Here is a 9,641-nt window from a genome sequence, read left to right as displayed (position 1 = left end):
TCTAAGCAGAAATAAAATATATTTATATGTGATTTTCGACTAGAAAATTCTTGCCATTTGAAACCCCAACAACCAACCTAACCTTCCTGGTAGTGTACATCAGTAGCCTAATCATGTCAACAGTAAACCTAACCATATCAGCAGTACCATAACCATGCCAACAGTTACCTAACCATGTCAACAGTAATTTGCAATGGAAATGAAGCTATCTTGCAAAACATATCAAAATCAACTAGAAAAACTATATTTGCTTGTCATTTAGAGGCGTCAATTGTATTTCAAATAAATACCTTAAAGTTTTATTTGCATATCTTGAAAATCTCTAGAAATATGAAATAAACATACCAATTCCTATCACTGTCATACAATTCGTGAATATTGGGTCTCCATGCCTTTTCCAGATAGGCTACTCACAGCAACTTTGATATACTGTATATATACTGTAGTTATGTTATATTCTCAGCAGCTTACCCTTGGGTTGTAGTTATAAATGTTTACCTTAATTTTTCATTTAAAACAACTATTTAGCAAACCAAAGTTGTTTCATCAGGAAGGATGGATCTTGTGGGAGCATTCATATGGGAGAGCATAAGTAGGTTAGTTAAGTTAGAGTGTTTTACTTTAATTTCAAGTTCACTAACCTTTTAATCTATGATTGAATTTTCCTATATGTATGTAAAAGCATTCAAAAAAAAAGAAAAAAAATTACATGGTATCTGTTTTCTTTGTTTTTGTTTTTTGGAGCATGTTACGCTTTTTGGTAATTTTGAAATCTAATTGTTTTGGTTGAATGATTTCTCTGTGGTTTGTTTCCTATTTGATTTGTGATTTCAATTTTTATTTGCTTTTTATGAAAATTAAGTTAAACCTAGATTTTTGCTTATACAGTATTCTGTAAAATACAGCATTGCATTTGTTATAAAAGGGTACCTTACTTTTACTACTTTGTTGTTGTACTTTTCTTAGTTTCATTAACAAATATTGCTTAACTTTTGCCTAATCAGCATGTAAGTTAAGTCTGCTTTTTCATTTTGATTTCATATTATTGGTTTTGATTATCCCATGCTTTGTTTGCTATTTAAATTCTGATATGTGCATGTTTTGTTTGCATGACTTGTATGACTATTGCATGCAAATGAAGCATGTGCCATTTCTTTTACTTTGTTTATGTTCTTTGCAAGAACATTTGTGTACAGTCGCTTAGGTATGTACAGTATACAATCATAAGTACAAGCCCAAAAAAAGGAAAATAATTACTGTATACTATATTGGTGAATTAATAAGATAATTTGAGAATAAGTTTGTTTCATTCTAACTGCCCTCTCAATTTTAGATAAAGATACTTAGCAATTAATGTTAACTGCCCTCTCAATTTTAGATAAAGATACTTAGCAATTAATGTTACATTAACTGAAGGATTTTATTTAATGATTCAGAAATGCCTAATATATAAGTCATAAGCTATGATAGAGCCCTATAATCATGTTAACAAGCAATATGAATCGATTTAGTATTCAATGATTTATTTATAAAGAGAAGTTTATTGCAGCATAAGAATAAATTTTAACATTTAAAAAAGCCGCGCTACGCCACAGCCGAGTTTTAGTTGAGGGCATGATCAATAGATGGCGCGCATTCTGACGGGTTGGATGACGTTTTTTTTAATGGTATTAATAGTCAGTTTCTCATCTTTCGTGTATTGTCTTTGGTTGTAACAGTGAGTCTTCTTAGAATATCTTGCTCGAATTGTGGGGGGAAAAAATCAACAGTGAACATGTGGAACAAGGGAGGGAGTTAGTAGACTCCTGGAAATTTATGGTAACACGTCATGTTATAGAAATGGAATAATAATAATAATACAGTTTCTGTACAGGTTTTTACACGTCTAGGAATTATTATTATTATTATTATTATTATTATTATTATTATTATTATTATTAATTGTCGCATTCGCTGCATTCAATTTGAAGAGAGTCTTTCGATCTCTTGTAATATCCCTAACTCAGTTACTGCATTTTGCCAGCAGTTCTCTTAAGCTATTAAAAATTCTGGGCTGCATGTAATTTGACGACGTAAACATTTGAAAAGGGGGCCGATCATTCTTGCGAATGACACAGTTTATTTGACATTTAATGATGTTGCAGACGGAGAACGAAAACTGAATGCTGTTATGAATGACATCGAGTTATGGATGGAAAGAAACCGTTAGTCAAATGAGGGTAAGACTGAGTGTCTGGTTGTGGGAAACAAGGGTGATCTTAAAAGACTGGGTAATATTCCAAGCCTTTTGTTTTGGACGACAATCTTTCATTCAATGAGTTTAGTCGAGTTGGATATGCAATTTTGGCTAAAGGCCAAGCACTGGGACCTTGACAGTGAGAGGTTTGAAAGGTGTAGGAGGAAAACTCGCAGTTGCACTAAGAATCAAGTACTATTAGGAGAGGGTGGAAAGTAAGATGAAGGAAGAGAATATGAAAGGAGGTACAGTAAAAGGAACGAAGTGGTTGCAGCTAGGGGCCGAAGGCACGCTGCAAAGAACCTTGAATAATGCCTACGGTGCACCGTAGAGTTCATTCGATGAGCAATTTAAAGTTACGAAGACTGCGGGATACCATTTAAGGAACGTCGCTTTTTATAAGGAAATGCTTGGACGAGTCGTTAATGAGAATGCTAATTCAGAACTATGTTATTAGTAGACTTGATTACTGCAATTTATTATGGACTCCCTAATTATCAACAGAGGAAAATGCAAGGGATTATTAATAGAGCAGCTAGACTTATTAAAGGAATATCTCCTAGAGACAGAATAACGCATGTTCTTAGGGTATTACATTGGCTGCCCATTAAAGCGAGGATTGAGTTTAAATTGCGTTTTGGTGTTTCAAGCACTGCAGTACGAAAAACCTGAATATGTTAGCCGATTATTGCATAACTTCCAAACGGCTTCAGCTGTAACTGAGACAACACTGAGCATAGATTGGAGGAACAGAGATGTAATTTGCGGACGGGCTTTAGAGCCTTGGAGATTGTTGTGCCTAATGACGTTGATTCATTCAAGACAAATTGTTTAACGTCTGCTGTACTAATGATATCAGTAAAAAATATAAACTTTGTGGTGTAGCGGGTATTTCTATTCTACAGAAGCAATCCGCGGTAGCCTAGACTATGGCAATTGACGTTGTCTATGTTATTTTACTTACTGAATAAGAATTTAAAGTAATATTTATTCGGACGACTGTAATTAACCCCCAGGGGCCAGTACTAAAAACGGCGAAATACATTGGACGCCCCCAATCCCTAGTGGATGTCGTATCCGTGGTTACGTTACTTGCATTCGTGCAGAACTATTCTGTATAATTACCCTGCAAGAAACGCAACCGCGGATACGACATCCACAAGGGATTAGGGAGTCCAATGTATTTCGCCGTGTTTAGTACTGGCCCCTGGGGGTTAATTACAGTCGTCCGAATAAATATTACTTAAAATTCTTGTTCAGTAGATAGGTAAAACTGCATAGAAAAACCGCAACTGCCATAGTCTGGGCCGCCGCGGATAGGTACCCTAGATCTACCGTGTAGCGTCTGAGGAGCCCTGCATGGATGGCGGGATGGAGCATTTGAATGTCCAACAATAAACAATAATTATTGTTGATTTTAGACCGCCATTTAACGTGAGTTAATCATTGGCCTATTGATTCTAACCTAAACCATCGTAAGGCCCAGTTTCCTAAACGCCTCATCCTATTTACAGTTTTGAAAAACCTAACAGTGAGCTCGCCTTGGCTTTTACCTTGACTTACTGTTATGCCATCAAGATTAACTTATTACAATTATTATTAAATATGTAATTAACCGACATCACCAGCTAATAAATATACAATTTCTTAGAATAACATAAACCGCAACGCCTTTTCTCAGCACGAGAAGCCTTTACCGTACCGTAGATCAACGATAAATGAAATGTATGGAAAATCCAGGACCTGGGAAAACCGTGGTATACTACGAAAAAGGTCAGGGCACGGCGCCCAAAATCAGAGTAAGGGAAGGTTAAGGGTAGTCCCTACGTAGCATTATTATTTAGTAGATCTGCTTTTAAGGTGGTCGCGAGCCTCGGAAACTGTGCGCGCAACGCTTAAGCAGTTAAGAAAAAAAAGTTCTTACATAATCACTGTTAGTCAACAAAATCATATCAACTATCAATGACCCCATAACTTAAAATTATATTAACAACATACATCAGCTCACATGCTTCATCATACTAAGTACGTCTTAGGAAAACATAAAAGTTCAAACACAAGTCAACAGGAAATTGCATATGTTATATTTGAAACTAGTATTCAACACCATACAAACTGCTTGGATAGCCTGTACGTGTTTAAAAGCCAACATCGTACACATGCCCCACCTCCGCCAGAAGACTTACCATTGATTGATCGTCTCCTTAGTTAACCATCGCCAATTAGAAACCAGCGAATGTCATGACCTAGACCGATGTACGTTATATCATTAAGCTTCTATAATTTGCCTTGACGTTTTGTCAGACTAGATCGAAGCACCTTATGTCTTTATGCTTTTATAATCCACAGTTGGTCAAGAAAAGTTATGGCATGTTAAAAACTCTATAAGAATAAGAAAAAAATGCGTTACACATTAACTCTCGTCTCCAAACTACGGTCCACTGACCCAATTTTATAAAACTACTCGTAAAGTGGTCAAATTGGTAATGGCAATTGAGACCTGGTTTAAAGTCAAACAAAATTCGAATTCCTCTTGCCTTACAATTATTCAAAACCAATACATGATACCGCATGCCAAGGTCTCTCAAGTAGCAATTTCGAATGTCTCTGTTCCCTCTATTATAAATTTTACTCAGTTTTCTAAATGATTAAGTTATTTTTTACTCAGCTAACTGACTACATTAATTACACCCACGTATATGAAAAGTGCCTTCAGTTACCGCTTCACGACCCCTAGGCCTAGGCCTAATCCACACGAGTTTGAACCGGTCATAAGTCAATTTTCACTGATTCTGACCAAGTCAAGACAGGTTACGATGTTTAATTGTCGTATGCGAACTATAAATAGGAGTTGCTCTCCGTCCTGCAGTCATACCCGACAGCAAGAACATGCAAAAACCACTGAGTGAAATCAACACCTACCTTACAGGGTCGTCTTCTTCCTCCGCTCGTACGTTACACTTCGGTCTAGCCTACACTGTAGTTTCCGTAATTTAAGCCGCTTGAAACGTATTTATCAGCACATAAATAAATGTCCGTGGTGTCTTCTGCGATAACGAATAAGCATATATACAAACGCGCATACCAGCGAAACCCCACACACAAAAAATGTTTAACAAAAAAATTAATACTGCTACGGCTCCGCACCACCAAAAGCTCCAAGACCGAGTTCAAGCAAATGGAAGGATCTGAAGGTCGACTGAAGTCAAATGAAGCTCAGGATGCGTCTTCGTTACTTAGAAAATAAGTAATAAGCAATAAGGAAACGTAATTGAACAGAATATTTATGAATGAATTATCCCTTGTGACTTATAAGATAAATTCATTTCCTTGAGTATCACAGGGAATTTTCTAATACGTCTTGAACGTCATTGGCCGAGCCCGAGAGAGTTTTTTTTTTTATTATATTCACGACTCGAGTCCGAGAGAGAGAGAGAGAGAGAGAGAGAGAGAGAGAGAGAGAGAGAGAGAGAGAGAGAGAATTTTATATATATTCACAAACTGACGTGACATTTATATTGGTCGTAAGAACAGAAATTGCTACAGTTGTAATCCATAATTTCAATGTGGATTAAAATTTCCGACTGATCTAGAAAACAAATGAGGACAGTAAGGCGGAAGACAAGGAAGCGGGAATGAAGGTAAAATACTGAAAAGTGGGTGTAGCTAGGGACCAACGGGACCCTGCAAAACACCCTTTAGTAATGCCTGCAGTGCCTCACGTAAAGTTTGAATAGGGGAGTGGGCGAAAATTATAAACCTGCCTAAGGATTGTCTTAACGTCTTCTGCCTATTTTAGATAGCCTATTAGGCCTTGCGTTCTCCCCACAATTGTCCTTTTTAACTCTTCGTTTATTCTCTATTTAATGTTCCCTACCTTTATCGTCTTGATTTATTAGCTCTCCCTTTGAAGTCTTCATTTTAGTACCTTACTTTTCCCCCTGTGTTCCTGAAGCAGCTTAAGCATTACCCATGATGAGCAGTACAAGATATTTTACAGGCAGTGCCCCTTACGGACAGAGTAGGATAAAAGACTATTTTAACCAGACCTCTGAACCTAAAAACTTGCCCCTTACGAGAAACTGTACTTCACTACTTTGCATAAATCTTAAAAACAAACCGAAACTGAGACATCATAATTACATGTCTAACCCTGATTGCAACTGGCTAAATGCTAGTACTATGAATGAGTTTAGGTCCTAAAAGCCCTTATATTACTATTGTTTCTCACTACCTTGCATCTGATGCTAATATTCTCCCCATAGCTATATTTTCAAATTGACAATCTTTTAGTTTCAGTGTCGTAATAATTCATGTCCACATTGCAATTCAGATCTTACTAAAACTACGCATCGTCGTGCTTTGATTTATTTCTAGATTTGGTTTGATTGTATGGTGCTTTTATGTTGCATGGAACCAGTGGTTATTCAGCAACGTGACCAACGGCTTTACGTGACTTCCGAGCCACGTCGAGAGTGAACTTCTATCACCAGAAATGCACATCTCTTGCTCCTCAATGAAATGGCCGAGAATCGAACCCGCGACCACTGAGGTGGGACGCCAACACCATACCAACCACGCCACTGAAGCGCTATTTCTAGATTTGATCAGCCTGCCAATTGCTTGACTTGCCTTTTTTAAGTCTTTCATTAAATTCCAACTCAAAATAACCTATAATGGATATAATTGTTCCTATATATTTGAAAGACTCAGCATCATTCATTCTTTCCTCATCCAATGTTATTTCATTCCTTTGCCCGTACTTTCATCATTCTTTTTTCTTAAATTCATTTGGAGTCTTCTCTATGGATATATCATTTATTTTCTTAATCAGAGCTTGTAAATTTGTTGTTTTGCTAATTAAAATAGCATCATCTCTATTTTCTGAGAGTCTACTTTGTTTTGTTACTCAAAAAGCCTTTAAAAAAACTGAAAAAGACAAACTTCTTCCCAGCTTTACCCCCAAAACAACAAAAGTGAAATATTTCCTTGTACACACCACCATTTTCTGTAAATTTACCTAACACCTTGCATCGATTGCGTCCGTGGATAATTTCAATTAGTGTGACAGACTTAACCAAATTCTAATGATGCAAGACCCCCATAATATTCTTGTGGAAGCTGTCCTATGGCTTTTCAAAATCAAAAGCCATCAGAGAGGGATTTTCAAATTTCTTATACTGCGGCACAACGTCTAACAAATATTTGGTCAGAGTATTTTCTGCCCACTGCTCAAACCAGCTTGTTCATCTGTACGCATTTTATCAGTTCACCTCCTCAGACTACTGTCTGACAACACGTACTGTAATCTCACGACACCAAACAAAAGAGCAGTACGTACTTGGTACTTTTGTAGTTGCAACATTGTCAAGTCGTCTTTCTGAAGTACCCTTCTATGACTTCCCAATCCCAAACATTTTTTTTTTTTTGTAAGGTGCTTTTACGTTGCAAGGAACCAGTGGTTATTCAGCAACGGGACCAACGGCTTTACGTGACTTCCGAACCACGTCGAGAGGGACCTTCTATCACCAGAAATACACCTCTCTCGCTGAACCCAAGACCACCGAGGTGGGACGCCAACACCATACCAACCACGCCACTGAGGCGCTATCATCAGGCTTTGCATCCTCATTCAAGTTTTGTAAAAATCTAAATACTGCAATGGAATGGAATACAGAATTTAGACCAAAGGCCCAGCAACGAGAGCTATGAGGTTATTCAGCACTGAAAAAAAAATTGCGAGTAAAAGGTTAGAAAGGCGTAGCAGGAGGAAAACCTTCCTAGTTGCAACATGAAACCATCGTCAGGAGAGGATAGATAATAAGATGGAAGAGAAAATATAAAGGTACAATAAAAAGAATGGAAGAGGTTGCAGCTAGGGGCCAAAGGGATGCTGTAAAGAACCTTGAGTAATGCCTACAGTGCACTCCATGCCGTGCACTGACAGCACTAAACCAAGCATCCCCGTCCTGAGTGGTACTATATTTAACTTGTAAACAAATTGTTATTTCAGTACCATCAAAAACCATCTCTGCCAGGGATCCATCACAACCTGGTATTTCTATCTACTAATGACTGTGATCTTAAGCTTCTGGTTTTTGTTTGTTTGTATGGTGATTTTACGTTGCATGGAACCAGTGGTTATTCAGCAACGGGACCATCGGCTTTACGTGACGTCCATCACCAGAAATACACATCTCTCACTCCTCAACGGAATGGCAGAGAATCGAACCCGCGACCACCGAGGTGAGACGCTAATACCATACCAACCACACCGCTGAGGCACTCCCTTAATCTTAAGCTTCTGGAGTATCAATTATCTCCCCCTTATACCTCTTATGGGCCTCATAAAAAAGGTTTCAAATGGCCTTGTTATCCTATGAACCAATCACATAATGACTTGTATTTTGCTTTCACCCAGTCCCACTCACCAGACTGTTTGTCGAAGTATTCTCTTGCCTCTTCACCTCGGTTTAAGTTAACTACAAAGTCAGGTACTAGCATGTTCTACTTTGTATTAATCCCAAGTCACATCCGACATCAGGTTTCAGTTTTAATCCCTATTAAAAATTTTCACCTGGCTGACTATTTCTTAAATGTCAACCTACCCTCATTGATTGATTGTTTGTATGGTGCTTTTATGTTGCATGGAACCAGTGGTTATTCAGCAGCAGGACCAACAGCTTTATGTGACTTCCGAACCACATCAAGAGTGAACTTCTATCACCACCTACCCTCATTGGTGGTCTACTCCTTAGTATGTAAGGTTTCTGATGCAAAAATGCATTTAACCACAAACACCTCTTGACATCCATCTTCCAAGAGGGCTTCCTATATCAACTGTCAACTTTTTTGTAGGTGATCACGCCAACATGTACTCGCCTACTCCTGTCATTCCTCTCACTTGATGCCTACATGACCTAGTATTTGCTTTCTACGACTGCCATGGGGAGTAGTCCAAGTGTATTTACAGGTGTTCTTTTGATAAGAGTACTTCACATTGCCAAATTTGTTGTTGACATCCTCCATACCTTCACTACTACTGCAAACACTTGTTCATATCACCAATAATCTTCATATCTGGTATCTAATCAACAATAATTTGCAGGACAAAAAAAACAACAACAACAACCACCACCACCCTTTGGAGACATCAACCTTTGGTGCATTGCTTACTGGAATCCTCATATTGCGGTTTTGATTCAAATCTTCACACTAGTAACCGACTGGTCACTGCTCTCCATCAGGCAGTGTATTTTTTGTATTTTATGCATCTGTTGTGACTGTGCCTTGCACAGTGATTCAAACACAAAAATTTTTAAAACAGTTTCTTCAACAACTTTAAAAATATAAACTTGAGATTCCATTTTATTTTATTTTTTTTGCATATACAATTTATATGTAT

The sequence above is a fragment of the Macrobrachium nipponense genome, chromosome 37, assembly GCF_015104395.2.
Source record: "Macrobrachium nipponense isolate FS-2020 chromosome 37, ASM1510439v2, whole genome shotgun sequence".
Taxonomy (NCBI): Eukaryota; Metazoa; Arthropoda; class Malacostraca; order Decapoda; family Palaemonidae; genus Macrobrachium; species Macrobrachium nipponense.
The sequence above is the reverse complement of the archived record's forward strand: the minus strand, read 5'-3'. Positions refer to the sequence as shown.